The 15,542-nt window shown below is 49.4% G+C and overlaps 1 protein-coding gene across 1 annotated transcript in view; it reads right to left on the reverse strand.

Annotated features, from left to right (window-relative positions):
• CFAP77 (cilia and flagella associated protein 77) overlaps window positions 1–15,542 on the reverse strand; it is a 125,857-nt gene that overhangs the window by 109,260 nt on the left and 1,055 nt on the right. The window lies entirely within an intron of this gene.

The raw sequence follows: 15,542 nt of genomic DNA on the forward strand, positions 1-15,542 counted from the left end.
ACACCCATTCCTCCCCTGGTTAATTCAAATCTCAGCTCAGTCTTCATTTTATCCAAGTAGACTTCCCTGGCCCCCACCCACGTGAAGCCTCCCGGATGCCCCAGAAGCTTCTCCTCCTTGGCTCTCACCACACTTGAAATCTCACACTTATTCATGATGTTTTGATCAATGCTCATCTGCCCAATTAGACTGAAGGCTCCACAGAGTAATGATCATGTCAAATTTTGTTCATCGATCTCTCTCTAATGCCTAGCCCAGTGCCAGGTGTATTGGAAATTCAGTAAACACTAAGGTATTTGTTGACTAAAATAGAAGATAGATGAATGCGTGCATGGATGGATAAATAGCTCTGTGGAAGATAAAAAGGAACATGTTGTAGAATGTGCCCTCCGAGACCATCATATAGATGCTTAGTGACCCAGATTAGTTATGTTTGAGCATTAAATACCAATGAGGCCACAGCACCGTAGAGGGCACAAGAACGTATGTGATTGCTTATCCCATGAGTGGTCCACACCACACAGAGGGGGACCACAGAGCTCTAAATGTTTGCCAATTCCACTGCCCTCATCAGGACAGCAGCCTCAAGTCCAAGGTGAAGGATACCTCTCTACTGAGAGCCCCATTATCGCTACCACAACTCATGGACCAAGGACCAGGACCCAGGCCCAAAGCTGTCACCTGTCAAAGTCCTAACCCCGAGTACCTCAACATGTGACCTGATTTGGCCATAAGGTCATTTCGAAGGTAATTCATGAGGATGAGGTCATAATGGAGTAGAGTGGGCCACCAATGCAATAGGACCAGTGTCCTTATAAAGAGAGGAAATATGGACATGAACACATATGCAGGGAGAATGCCATGTGAATATGGACATGGCCATCCACAAGCTAGAGAGGGAGGCCCGCGGCAGATCCTTCTCTCCCAGCCCTCAGTGGGAGCCAGCCTTGCCAACACCTTCATCTCGGACTTCTAGCTTCAGGGCTGAGAGGCAATAAGCTGATTTTAATGTGCCCACCTTGTGGCCCTTTGTTACAGCAGCCCTAGCCAACTCAAGCAGAGGGCAAAATCCCCAGGCCGGACAGGAGCAGAGCAGTCCTGATGCGGCAGGACAGGGCGGGGTTGGCTGCAGAAAAGCAGGGCATTGGCATTGGGAAGGAAGCAGTGAACAGGCTGGAAGGGGAATCTTACTTCAGAAAAGGAAAACCTCTTACACCCAAATAGGGGAATCGGGGCTGCTTACGCTCTGGGCAAGGCGGTCCTGAGTTGCCCAAACCTGGCCGAGGTGGCCCAGGTGCGGCTTGGAATGTATTCTCCCCAGCCTGGAAATAACTCGACCGTGGGCTTTTCGCCTTGATAAATTCATTACGTTATTAGGCGGCGTCTTCTTTATATTTAGATTAATAACCACGTAATGATCACCTGGGCTGATTTAGATGGTGTCATTCTAAGAAATTACGGTTTCGATCCATCTTCTCTTTCCCCTTTGCCTCGGCCCTCCCCGAATTATTCCCGAGGAAGAAACCAATTAATAGTAGCTTGGCTGTTGTAATGCCGCCCGCCGTACAATGTAGCAATGCCTAATGGAGTTTTAATTTCCCCATGGTGAGTCAATATTTGCTTTAAGAAAGAAAAATGTCACCATAAACCACTGCCCCAAATGAATTTGGTAGCACAGAGGGTGAGAGAGTCTTCTTTTGTAGGTAAATAGTGATGGAAAGTGGATGGGGAAGTGGGAGGGCTTTCACTCCTCACAAATCGGGTTGCTTATGGTCTTTGCTGTTCTTTCCTAGCATGGTGGTTATTAAATATTTTGCTTTGCAAATGCAGAGAACTGTCAGAGACTCACCCACAGTTTAAAGGGCCTGAAAGAAAGTCATTATAATATAGAAGAGGAACAATTTATTCCAGCCTATTAATAACTTGTGGGGAGCAGGGAGGGGAATGTAAGAATCGGCGTCCCTCTTTGAAGACATTACGGGCCTTTCTTATTTCTTCCAACTAGGGCTGCGTGTGGAAACCGAATCCTCCTTTCTAAAAAATGGATTCGACTTTTCAGGATCGTGCGAGGAAATAAAGTTCTGCAATCCTCTCTCTCATAATAAGTCTGTCCAAAAATGATGTTGCTCATTCCGTTGAAAGATAGTTTCATTTCCTACTCAAAATTGGTATGAAAAATTTGCCTTGCCAAATGAACATTGTATACTGAACTTGTCAAATCCTTTCTCCTGACACAAATAAAAGATAACATTGGGTGGCAGCATGTAAAACAGCTCTGACAAGATAGCAGAGGGAGACAAAGAAATATACATATTTTGATTCTGTTTTAGAAGCCGGGTTGGGGGTGGGCGCCAGCACAATGACTGGCCAGCTTGTGAATGCTTCAGGTAACAATCGAACAAGTCACTTTCATGTAGAGTTTCAATGCTATAATGACCCTGTTTCCAATTAGCCAAAACATGACAAAATTTCAACTTTTATAGCGGCAAAAGCTGCCAAGGAGAAGACCGCCTGAGTGACAAGCCTCTTCATTCAAAAGTTTACGGGTGCTCCGTGCGGCTGTAATTACTAGTTCTAACACAGTGGGAAATTATTCCTAGCGTGTTTAAAAATAAATAAGGTAAATGATCACCCTTTCATTAGATCTGTACTCATACCGTATAAGTGACTTTTTTTTTTTCCTATTAAAATTGTTGATTGAAGGCCGTTAGCTGTTTATCAGCTCAAAATTACATTTCTGCTCTCTTAGGGGCTACCGCCGCTAAGAATCACACTCGGCGCCTAGTTAGGAACAAGAAAAGACTCCTAAAACTGCAATTTCAGGGGGGAAAAAACACAAGCAAGAAACCCAGATTGCACCTCCGCGTCCCCAAAGGCATCACGCTTCTTTGTTCTGCTAAGAATAATTAACCTCAGTCTCAGCTCCGGGTCCCTAGATTGATTATCATAGTCATTTAAATACTGTAATCTCATTTTCAGCACCGGGGCGAGGAGGGGGGGAGAGGGGAGCGAGGCTGGAGAGAGAAAGAGAACAAGGCTGGGAGGAAAGAGAAAACAGAATAAATTATCTGACAAAGGGAAGCGGGCCTTTCTGCTCACAGAGCCTATTTCGGATCCTTCCACTTGATTGGAAAAGTTGATGAAGTTTAAATGAAGCAGAATTAGAACCTCAGGCCGCTGAGTATTGACGCGGGCTACGCGAGCGTGTGCAACTCAATAGCCCCCGGTTTCGGTGGAAAACAAGAGACAGACCTAAATGGTATAATCTTCAATCGAATCTAAAATCCACACTGACAAGGCAAGGTAATGAGTTAGGCCAGATCAGGCCTGTTGGTTAAAGAAATTAATCCCTCCCGCCGCCCTAGAGGGCTTTGATGCCTATTGTGTGGGCCCCTGTCCCAGCCTATCTAAATGCTAACTAACTGGGAGGGTGAGGCGGGACTGTGCTTCTCATTGCTGGCGCTAATCTGATAACAATTTGCTGCACTGATTAGGGAGGCGGGGAGGGGACGGGGTGATGGGTGGGAGCGGAGGAGGGGGCACCTTCCCTTTGAAAGGGGGAGGCCGTGCTGGTCAGCCTGGATGCCAGTTGTGCCCCCCCCCCCCCCGCCTGCTAGCAGATAGATGTGCGCGTTTAGAATAACCTCAACTCCAGACTTCTTGCCAAACACGGTGTCCACGTGTCTTTTCTCTTCGTGGCTTGCCTCTTCTTGAAACCATTCGTTCAGCCGAAGGGCCGGCTCCTGGGGCCACATCCCTCCTGCTCTGTCTTCCTCACGTTAAGCTTGCTCCAGACTTGCCCTCCAAACACACCCTAGCTCAGGGTGTCCCATTTCTCACCTCTCCTGCCCTATGTCTAAAATGACTTTCCCTTGTCTCAGCCCCGACAAGTGCTGCTGAGTCCTGAGGCCGCTCCAGGCCAGGGGCCCTCTCCTCTTCCTAACCAACTCTGTTAACAGCCTCCTGCGTCTGGGCCGCCCCCCCCCCCAGCCCCCTGATTTCAGCCTCTTGCAACCACTTCTAGGTGCGTACACATGCTCAACTCGACGACATGCTCCTCGAGAACAGAAAGCACACCCCTGAGTGAAGTTGACCCTTCAGATCTACATAGATTTTTTTTTTAAGATTTTATTTGTTTATTTGAGAGAGAGAGATTGCAAGAGAAGCAGGCTCCCACTGAGCAGGGAGCCCGATGCGGGACTTGATCCCAGGACCCTGAGATCATGATCTGAGCCAAAGGCAGATGCTTCACCCACTGAGCCCCCCAGGTGTCCCTGGATCTATGCAGATTTGATGACGAAGATGAACTGGATTCTTCCTCCACCAGGACAAAGGAGTCTCCAGGGTAACGGGCAGTGTGGTACAACGTGGACAGACCATGACAAGCTGTGGGCTCCCAAGGCCACGATGCCAGCCCCTCTTCCACCACTGACCCTCTGCGTGACCTCGGCCACGCTCCTAAGTCTTTCTGAGCTCCCAAGTTCGATGACCTGGCAGAGCTGAGATCCTGTATGTGGGAGGCTGGCTCTTGGCAGGTACTCAACAAATGGGGGCATCGATGGCCACCAAGCCCTTCTGATCTGTGCAGTGGTTCTGACCACGGAGTGTGGTGGAGTCACAGCCCAGGCTTGAGGCCTGGCCGCCGCCTCCGCGTTGGCTGGATGACTGTGGGCAATGTGCGTGACCTCCTTAAGCCTCAGCATCCCCGTCTGTAAAATGGAAGGCCAGCAATCCTGTCCCTTAGGACTGTTGCAGAGACTTCAAGAAGATGGTACCCGAGAAGGGCCGGCACAGTGGGCTCCGTGGAGGGCAGCTGCTGTCAGCTGGTACCGTGGGGGGGGGGTCACTGCTGGCCCAGTGGGGCTGCAGCTGAGAGCTTCCTGGGAACCCAGGCCTCAGCCTCCTGTTGCTCCCTCCCGCTCCGAGCATCCTGCCAGGAGATTCAGAGACGATCCGCAATCCGCGGAAAGAAGCAAGCAGCTGCGTAAGAAAAGACGAGCTTTCAGAAACGCCAGTCAGACGCTTTCCTCTTAGCAAGGGAGTTTTTGAAAGACTTGCTCAAACCTCGAATGTATGCCCACTGGGCGAGCAGAATCTTCAGTGACAGTTTATAAAGGTTTCGGAGGCAGCGAAGCCCAGCTCTCGCCCCTGAGGGACCCTCGGTAGCAGGTTCCCTCAAAGGGCTTGGTGGAAATTTGGAGCGTGACAGACTGGGGGGGCTTGTTTAATTTGCAGAAAGTAGACAAATTGCAGTCGCTAACCCCAGCCATCCCTGTGCGTTCCCAGCCATCCCTGCGCATCCCACCGTGAGGCCTGGTAGGGGCGGCGTCCAGCAGCTCCGGGCAGTGGAGGGCGCCCCCCCCCTCCGGCTTCCGCCAGTCAAACCACAGCACGCCCAGTGGGGCTCCCCACTCTGCTTGGCCTGCGTCCCCCTGAGCATGGGAGGGACGCGCTGGCACACACCCCTGCTGTTGACTCCCAGCCGTCTGTGCTCTGCCCCGTTTATCCCATTCACTTTGGCCCCAGTGGGTCTCACCCCCACAGACCCGACAGAGGCCCTGCCAGATCTGGCCTCCCTCCCTGCCCAGCCTCCCTTCAGGACGCCTCCCCTGACGCTTCGCTGCCGCCTCCAGAGTTCCAGCCTCCTGCTTGCCGGCAAGGCACACGTATTTTGCCTGGACCGGTCTCCACCGATGGCCCACCCAAACACGACACACGCAACTGTGCCCCGGCACCTCTTAACTGACCGCCTTTACTCAGCTCTGAAGGTCGGGCTACAATGTCATGTCCTCAGGGGAGACCTCCCCTGGCCTCCTGGTTGACCCCCTTTAGCGCCCTCGCCTCCTCCGTGGAGCTTCTCCGTAGGTCAGGGACAGTGGCCTTATTGTCTGTCTTTGGCAGGCCTTGCAAGCTGCCTGCAGACAGAAATGAAGGCTCTGCTGTCCGCCAAGGTACCCTCAAGGCCCAGCTGTGGGCTGGCACCTACCCGCCCCTCCGTAAGCATTTTGCAAATGGTCCAATAAGCTTAAGGTAATTCTCAGAGGGGAAGCCATTCAGGTGTGTAGGACCCAGGCTGAGACTCTCCCAAAGTTTCAGGGTCAACAGAAGACTCAGAGTTCGTCCTTGTGGTCCTGGGGCTGGTGGGCCTGGTGCGGTGCTCACAGAATGAACCAATAACAGGTAACCGGAGCCGAGGACTCTCAGATCTGGTCATCTGTGCGTTCCTCCCCCAGGCCCCTTTCACCACGCCACGCCTCCTCCTAGAAAGCTGCCCCCACCCCGGGCAAAGTTGGATTTACCCTGAAGTTAAGGAAACGTTAGCTTCAGGGTCGCTTCCTTGCACGTGGCCCCATCCAAGGCCTTGGACTTAATTTCCAACATTATTTATCTGTTCTTTAAAGAGGGATCTCAAAAGGGCATCAGCTGCAGGTCCTACAAAACCTGGATCCACCTCTCCCCGGCCCCCCAGCTCCCTACACACACTCACCAACCCTTGTGTGACATTCGGCCCCAGTGCTCAAGCCTGAGACCTTCCCTTCCCCCACCTCCGCCCCCCCCCCCCAGCCCTGAGCCAGGTGCTGCCCTCAGCCCTGAGCCAGGAGCCCATCCAGAGGGTGGCCGTCCCAGCATCAGTCCCACTCAGCTGTTTGTTTTTCTGGCTCTTTCTGCTTACTAGATTATAAGCTCTTGGAGGGCATCGCCTATCTCCAGGTTGGTTTACCCCCCTATCCTGGGTGCCTAGCTCTGAGCCTGGTGGCACTGTAGGTGCTCAGAAATGTCTCTCAATTCAAGCAGTGAGCGAACGAATGTATCTCCTGCTTCTTTCCCCCTAGTGAACACAGGATCCTACAGTTGTTCGTTCTTAATGAAGACACCTTGCCCATTTCAGACTCCCTGCCTTTGCTCAGTCCAGCTGCCTTCTGGGGGCCCCTCCTCTCCCGGCACGCCCCAGCACCCACCCGGGCCCACAGCCCCGGCCCAGGGGCACAAGCTCTGACATATGGCTACTCTCGCCTCCCCTCACCTCCCCTTCACCTTTAGAAACTTCTGTCATTGGTTGTGGTGTGCAAAGTCTGCTCCTCCCCTCACCAGACCATAAACTTCTTGGAAACGAATCCGTGGAAACTTCTTACGTTTCCACTAGTGCCCTGCACACAGTAGGGGCTTACTAAATATTCATTCAGTGATTGATGGGCCCATTAACAGTCTCAGATACACACTAAAAAATAAACAAACAAACAAATAAGCAAGCCAACCTCTCTGTCCTGAAAGACCCCCTGGGGGACAGAGGGGGATATGAATGCAGTTCTACACCATGGGAACATTAAGATGGCACTTGAATGTGGCAAGACAAACTCACCACTGCCCAATAAGGTTGTCCGACAAAGCTCCCAGCAAATTTTCTAATTCCCTCAACCGAAATGTGATAGCCTGAAGACCACCTCTCTCAGGGCGCCTGGCTGGCTCAGTCAGAAGAGCGGGCGACTCTTGATCTCAGTGTTGTTGGTTCGAGCCCCACGTTGGGTGTAGAGATGACTTAACAATAACACTTAAAAAAAAAATCATCACCTCTCTCAGCGTCTCGTTGGGTGGCCCCACGGCTGTGGGGGGCTGTGGCGTCCAAGCTTACTAGGGCTTTTTTCTCTGGTACCGTGGCGTGATGGGCCACCTGCCAAGGTGTGGCCTTTCACTGATGCCGGGCCCTGCAATCCAAGACTTTCTGAATCTCCACTTTTATTCCTCTGGGCCAACCCAAAAGATTTTGATCCAGGCAAAGAAATCAATCCTCTACCCTTCTGAGTTCATTGGTCTCCCAAACATGTATTGTTTGGTTCATATAAAAGATCGAAAGTCCTCCTTTCGGGCTCATGTGTTTTCTACAGTGGTTTTGGCCGGCCGCTGTCCCCGACACCCCGTGTGGTACGCAGGTTGACCGTTCTGCTCATTGACCCCCACGAGTCAGTTTCTTGACGGAACGCTGGTATGTCTTTAAATTATTGGGTGGAAAAATACAGCTGTTTTCTTTATTAAGCACATTTATTCTCTTCCCTGAAATGCCGTACTTCGTGCCACAATGACAGCATGAGGGCGATGCTATGACGGGCTCTGGCCCACCGTGAGCTTGATTTCTGGGGCACCAGATCAGTTCCGTCTAAAATCCTAGATGAGTTTATGCTGACAAAAACCAAACCGAACCCTTGGAAGGTGGGCACCAGGAAAACCAGGCTTGTGTGGAAGTCCCTGGTTACTCAGCGAAGCGGCCCCACGCCAGGTAGTGTATCCGATGAATTATTGAGCCCCACTGCATGGATTGTTGGAAATGCTTTTTATTTATTTTTTTAACTACAATGTGGGTGAGGCTGGAGATAGGCCCCAGGCAAAAGCGACTTTTGGAAGCTGTAATTGAGGGAAAGGGGGAGATTTAAAATTGTCATAAAATGGGGTGCCTGGGTGGCTCAGTCGGTTGAGTATCCAACTCTTGATTACGGCTCAAGTCATGATCTCAGGGTCATGAGATCGAGCCCTGCGTCCACCTCCATGCTGGGCATGGAGCCTGCTTAAGAGTCTCTCTCTCCCTCTCCCTCTGTCCAAACCCTCCCCCCCCCCGCCTGCTCATGCTCTCGCTCCCTCTCTCCAAAAATTAATTAATTAATCAATTAATTTAAAAATTGCCATAAAATGTGTGGGAGGGGAAACAAAGGCAAACGAGAGAGAGAAGCATTAGAACAGTCTCATTTCTACAGTCTTTATATTGGGTTTCAAGAGCCCTCGGACCACGGGGGAGCCAACCGTGAATTCTCCACGTGGTCGTTCTCTGACTCAGGGTTCCTCAGTCTCGGCACCGTTGACATTTGGGACCAGATGGTTCCCTGCTGTGGGGGTTGGAGGCGCGTGAGAGGATGCCGAGCAACATTGCCGACTTTTGCCCACTCGATGCCAGTAGCAACACCAGCCCAGCGGTGATAACCCAGAAGGCCCCCAGATGTGACCAGATGTTCCCTGGGGAGCAGAAGCTCCTCCCTCAGTTGAGAAGCCCTGGGCTGGTTCCGGAAGGTCATCGTGTGTTCTGTAAGATGGCGTCTCATTTAAATCCGTCTTCGTGGCATCCTTGACACCAGCGAGGCAGGTAGCAGCACCCATACTTCACAGATGAGGAAACCAAGGCTCAGACTTCATGCCACTTGCCCAAGGACCCTCCAGAGAGCTAGAAACCAGATTGTCCTCACCCTCAGCCAAGGCGTGCTCACCAGCGCCAGGGCGCACGGTTGCAAGAAACTCGAGATGAGGGAGATGACAGTATTTTTCTTTTATTGAAGTGGAGTTGACATATAATATCATACTGGTTTCGGGCGTACAACATAGCGATTTGACAATTATACACACTACGAAATTCTCACCACGGCAAGTGTGGTTACCATCTGTGGGTAACAATATTTTTCAACAAGAGCGCAAAGGGGGAACAAAGCAGCTCTTGGGCGGATTTGTCTCATTATAAGTTTATTTTATAAGTTTATATTTCCAACATGTACTTTAAAGTCAATGGATGGGAACAAGAACTTTGTTTTGCGGGACACAAATATCTGGGATCAGAATAATGGAAAAGTCACAAAAGTGGGCACTTCTGGGCCCGGCATACCTGTCATCTCAACCCTCACGAGTCCCCCATGGCCAGGTGCCAGCTGCTCTCACCCACTTTACAGACAGGAAACGGAGGCTCAAAGGTAAGGAACGTTCCCAAGAAAGTGGCTGAGACAGAGCTCACCCTTGGATCTGCCTGGATCCAGAGGCTGCCGTCCGCAATGCCGGACTTTCTGTCCAGGAGGTGGCTGCAGTCCCCTATCTGCCTGGTTATGACTACCTCTGTGTGTGTGTGTGTGTGTGTGTGTGTGTGTGTGTGTGTGTGTGATTGTAGGAGAACAAGCTACAGCCTGGAATTGTGCTCACAGCCCTCATTGACTCAGGAGCTTGAAAGGAGAGTCAAGGAGCAATTTCATGGAGAGTTGAATTGTTACCAGTGACAACAAATGCTCTCTTTTTTTTTTTACAAATACAAAAGTCAGACAAGAAGCACGCAACATTTACAATATACAGTAAAACCAACCACAACGCACTGTGATTGAGACTGTGTTGTGCATTCGCTCATTTTTGCCTGACCAGCCAGAAGGTTCTGAAGCAAGAGCAATGGGTCTGAGTTTGAACGGAGCCCAGCTCCCGGGGGCTGTGGCAGAGCTGTGCACGCCGTCCCGCACGCACGGATTTGCCCAGCCTGAGAGCCCAGAATGATCTGTGCTTGGTAACAATCCTCCCTGTCTGTGACACGTTCACCACAGCTCCAGCTCAAACACAGAACTAATAGCCCCCAAACTAGTCGACCCCTTCGCTAGTGAGCTGGTGGCCCCGTGTGAGCATTTCATATAGAACACATTTAACGGAGTTTCCTTTTCATTACACTTTTTAAACAGCTGAAGATGCATTTTCTTAAAACAGGTGTGACCAAGACATTTTATGGGAACCCCAATGCTTCCGGAGACCGCTGCACATCTTGAAAACCGGGATTGGAAATTTTGTCCACAGGATCGGTTGTAAATCAAGAACACCTTGTCTTTCAAAAAAAGGAGAAGCGGCCTGAATTATACAATGAACAACACTTGAGCCTGGAAGATTCTGGAAGGTGCTGGAAGTCACTGCTGACTTGCTCACCATGGATTCAGCACTCTTCCTGGGGGACTGGCCTTCCCATCACTTTGCAGTGTTCTGAGAGCCACATCATCAGAAGGTGGCTGGGTTCACAGCGGAGGAACCCCAATTCCGCGGGCTTCTTTGCATTAACGTTTCAAAGCCAAAGCACCCCTTCTCCAGAGGGACGGAGGAAGGTGGGCTCCTCCATTGAGGCAGCCGCCCCAGGGGATAGTGAAAAGCCAGGAGGGAGCAACTTGGCTTTCTGAAAAGGCTAGAGGCTGAGCAAGATTGGTTCACTGCTTCAGCCCCTGCTCACCGAACAGTGTGACTGGGCACCGGGAACGGGAGGCTTTGATTTAAAAAGAAGAAAAAAGTACAAAGGACTGAGAGAGAGAGAGCAATCCACAGCTTTCCCTGGAGAAATGAACCCTACCTACTGGCCAGCCGAGAGGGGCCGTTAGGATGGGCAGCTCAGTCCTTCATCCGCCTCGTAACGTTTCATTTTCTCCTGTTACATCATAATGGAATGTAAGGATCTGAGCAATGAGAGGCATATTCTCTTCAGCAGATGAAGCCGAGTGTTCACATTGCCAGATTTTACTCAAACATAATAAAAATACGGACCCACGCTGGGATATTTGTACAACTGTGTTTGTCTGCCCGCCTTCTTTGCGTCTGTCTCTATGCATTTACGTTCACCAGCATCAATATTTATTAGAGATGTTAAGCCATTAGTGGGCACGGCGTGGTTGCCTAACGTTGTACAGCATCCAATTTGAACACACTGGCTCTAAATAAATGCTTCCTCATGATGATAATGATCATGATCCCAGCAGCGGCGCCCAGTCTCGAAAAACCAGAACTCCATTTGAGGTGGAAACTTTCGAACACTTAGGATCTAAGGATGGTGAAATCATTTGGCCCCAGAGGGCTGAATTTTTCCTAGTCTGCCCCTGATCAGATTCTAACTCCACCCTTCAAGGTCCAGCTCCAGGTTTGTTTCTTCATTAAGCCCACCGAGTCCTGCTCAGGCCTTCCTCCCCCTAAATCTGGACTCTCTGGCTGGTGCAATGCACCTGAAACGTGCAAGGAGTGACCCAGGCCATTGCTTATCCTACTACGCATGTGTGTGCCTGTGCGTGTGTGTGTGTGTGCTTGCAACAGTAAGAGCTCATTTCCTGAGAGTTTGCTTCAAGGCAGGTGCTGTGCCGAGCAATATGTACACATACACTCCGTCTCCCCAGCTAAACGGTTAACGCTTGTGGCTTGTGGGCAGGGCAAGGGCTGAGATCTGAAGTTGTTTCTATGCACCCCCCCACCCCGGCCTCCCAGGAGAGCTTAGAATGGTGCTGGGCACGTAGAAAACATTCAATAAACACTTCTTGGCTGTCAACAAATTCCGGGAAATTAGCAGAGCCCACATTGGAAGGAATGTTGAGGAAAATGATGTTGGAATCAGATTCATCGGTGAATGTTTCTCGACTGCCTGCTATATAGAAGTAACCAATGTGGGTTGTCGTTAATTGGTTATGTAACGTGGCCAGAAGAGCATGGGGCCGGAAGTCAGGAGACAGGAATCTCACCCCACTTCTGTGACCAGATCAGAGGGCACCTTGGATGAGTCTCTTCCTCTCCCTGGGCCTTAACATCCTCAAAAAAAAAAAAAAATTGGGCTGGATGTCTGTAAGCCTCCTTCCCGCCCCAGATGATATGACTCTACGACTCTATTTCACAAATGCATGCCCTTCTTATTTGTGACATGAATCCCCACAGAAAAACAAAGTCAGTAATAAATTATGAAAAAATCGGGTGCCATGATCATGTGCACTTTCTAAGGGTGATCGGTTCAATAAATTCCACCCCTGTACCTTGCCTGCCTCTCCAGGGCAACAGAAGATTCAAGGCTGTCAGTGGAGCAAACCAGGCAGTCTCTCCCCTGTAATTGTATTGACAGGATATCAGCTGAGTTCCGATGGCAGGCAGGGTGCACCCTGACAGCTTCTGTGAAGGAAACTTGAAGGCTATTGTAGCAGGATCCTGTGTTGAGTCACAGAATTGTGAGGGAATGGGAATCAAGCAGAAAGAAGCTTGGTTCTTTCTCGATTTAATTTTATTCTTCCCGGAGAGTCACATTTGAAGGAAAACTGGCTAACTGCATGTCACTTTATGCAATAGAGTAGAAGCCCTTTCTAACGGAAAATATTTACGTCCCTTTGCGGCCACATAAAACACCCAGCTGATTCAATCAGTCCCACTAATAACCAGTTGGCTTGATTCTAAATGAGGCAAGGAGTTGCTGAGCATTTGTAGTTAAAATACCTGCTTGGATGTCTGAGTTTTTCACTTTTCACTTGGTTACTGTGGCATCTTGCAGACACGTTTTTGAATAACTGATGTGTATACGTCCTGGTAAATTCCATGGGTGTGAAATAGCAGTGCTGGGTTTGTTCAGACGGTGTGTCTGCATTTTAAATTAAACAAATCCTGATCCTCTTCACTGGAGAAAACAATCTGAGCAACCCCCCCCATATGGTGGAATCAATGAGTATTCCTAAGGTGGTATATTTTTCAATATAGATGCAAACTTCAGGTTCACACTTTAGACGAGACCAAAATATCCTTCGTCCTCATTCTCTTAAAGACGCCCTCGGGAGGGGGCACTCCCGCCTCTACCACACACGAGAAGGCACGTGCTCACGTGGGGGTCTGGAAGCGTGGCTTGTGCCCCTGGCGTGCCACAGTGAAGAAATCCACAAGCCAAGCCTCAACAGAATCCCAGCGACATATTAAAAAAAATAGTTTTTTAAAGGCTCCACAATCTTGAATGCTTTCAAATCTTCTTTGCTTTAAAGCCAAAAATCCCAAAGTGTTTTCATCATTTAAATTTCATTTAAAGACAGGAAGCTGTTTGGGGTGGGAAAATAATGCTGGGCTGCTGGGCTGGGAGCCAGTGAATGCAGCTTCTGACGCAGGCTCTGCCATCACCTTGTGCCAAGAGTCCACCACAGATGGCCTCAGTGTACCCGTGTGTAAGGAGGGTCTGGGAAAGGTCACAGTCAAGGCTCCTTCTTGCTCTCCATGTCTCTGCGACTTTGACTTAGGCCAGATTTTGGTAGAAAATCTTGTAGCAGAGGCAACTATTGAAATGTGGACCTAATCTTAACTGCTACAGAAAGAGAGCTTAGAGCCCATCAAGAACCAGAGGGAGGAAAGTAGAGAGGAAAGGCTAGCTGTCCCTGACCCGAGTAGAGCCAGGCACCATCACCCCATCACCGGAGCAAGCCTGGAAGTGGCCCCCTGCTGCTCGGGCTGGGTCACCACCGGCCAGGGCGGTCCTGCTCTTCCTCTCCTGCCTTGAAGACAGAACCCCCAGCTGTGGGCCGGTCATCTGCACATCCTCCAACCCTGAATTCAGTACAGGTTCGGGAATCAGGGATGGAATTCATTCTGGAAGCTGTTCAGCTAGTGCCATCCAGAGGCCAAATATTGTCCTTCGTGATATATATATAGGGTGAGCAAAAGGAAAAGAAAGAGGGGAGGTTTTTACTCATATGTGTGTATTATATATACACTATACATATATGCATGTGTGTATACGTGTGTACATATGAACAAAATGTATGTGTATGTGTAATTCATGCATGTATATACATATGCATATACCTATAGGTATGTATGTATATATATGTGTGTGTGTGTATATAGTTGACCCCTGGACAAGGCAGAGGGTTAGGGGTACAGACTCCCGAGCACTGCAAACTCCACTATAACTTTTTTTTAAGTAAGCTCTATGCCCAGTGTGGGGCTTGAACTCACCACCCCGAGATTGAGTCACATGCTCTACCAACTGAGCCAGCCAGGCGCCCCACCACTATAACTCTTGACTACCCCAAAACTTACCTACTAACAGCTCTGCTGAGCAGAAGCCTTACAGCCAACAGTCGGTTAACATACTGGGTAGGTTATATGTACTATATACTGTATTCTTACAATAAAGTAAGTGAGAGAAAAAATGTTATTAAGAAAATCAAAGAAGATGGACATTAAGGAGGGCACATTATGTAATGAGCACTGGGCATTATAGAACACTGATGAATCACTGACCTCTACCTCTGAAACCAATAATACATTCTATGTTAATTAATTGAATTTAAATTTAAAATTTTTAAAAATATATTAAAACAACAAAAAAAGAAAATGAAAGAGGAGAAAAAACATTTACAGTACTACACGGTATTTTTTTTAATCTGCATATAAATGGGCCCAGATAAGATCAAATCCAAATTCTTCAAAGGTCAACCCTATACAGCTGGGGTGGGCATCTCACACTAATTCACCGAATACGAATAACTCTATAACGCTGTTTATTTCATATGTAAGCAGAAGAGTTGGCCCACTAGTACCTGCCTACCTGAAAGTGATGACCTAACACTAATGCAGCCGCGGATCAGGTGGAGGACTGGATTCTCCCCTTGATCCCAGCATGCTGAGCCCCATCTGTCCCATCTGTCCCATCTGTCTGCTGAGTGGCTCTTCGCACCTAGATATAAATAAAGGACCTTGTTCCACTTGGGGGGGGGGAATGCTAAGAAAAGGAGCACATTAAATGGAAGGGTGCTAGTGTGATAAGCCAGTTTCCCCCCAACCCCGTCCCCGCGGTGGGGGGTGCCAGGAACAAAGTTTGGGGAAAGCAAGAGGAGAGAGTCACTGTTTTCATAGGAGCCAGTGAACTCAGCTAATTCTAGCACGATGTTAAGAAAGCCCAGGTTCCCTGAACCAAAACAAACAAAACCCCCCACAAAACAACAACAAAAACCGCTGGGCTCTAATGCACCGGCGTTCAGATACTTTGTTACTGAATC

This window comes from Ursus americanus, chromosome 18, assembly GCF_024610735.1.
Source record: "Ursus americanus isolate L20-20 chromosome 18, mUrsAme1.1.p, whole genome shotgun sequence".
In the NCBI taxonomy this organism is placed as follows: Eukaryota; Metazoa; Chordata; class Mammalia; order Carnivora; family Ursidae; genus Ursus; species Ursus americanus.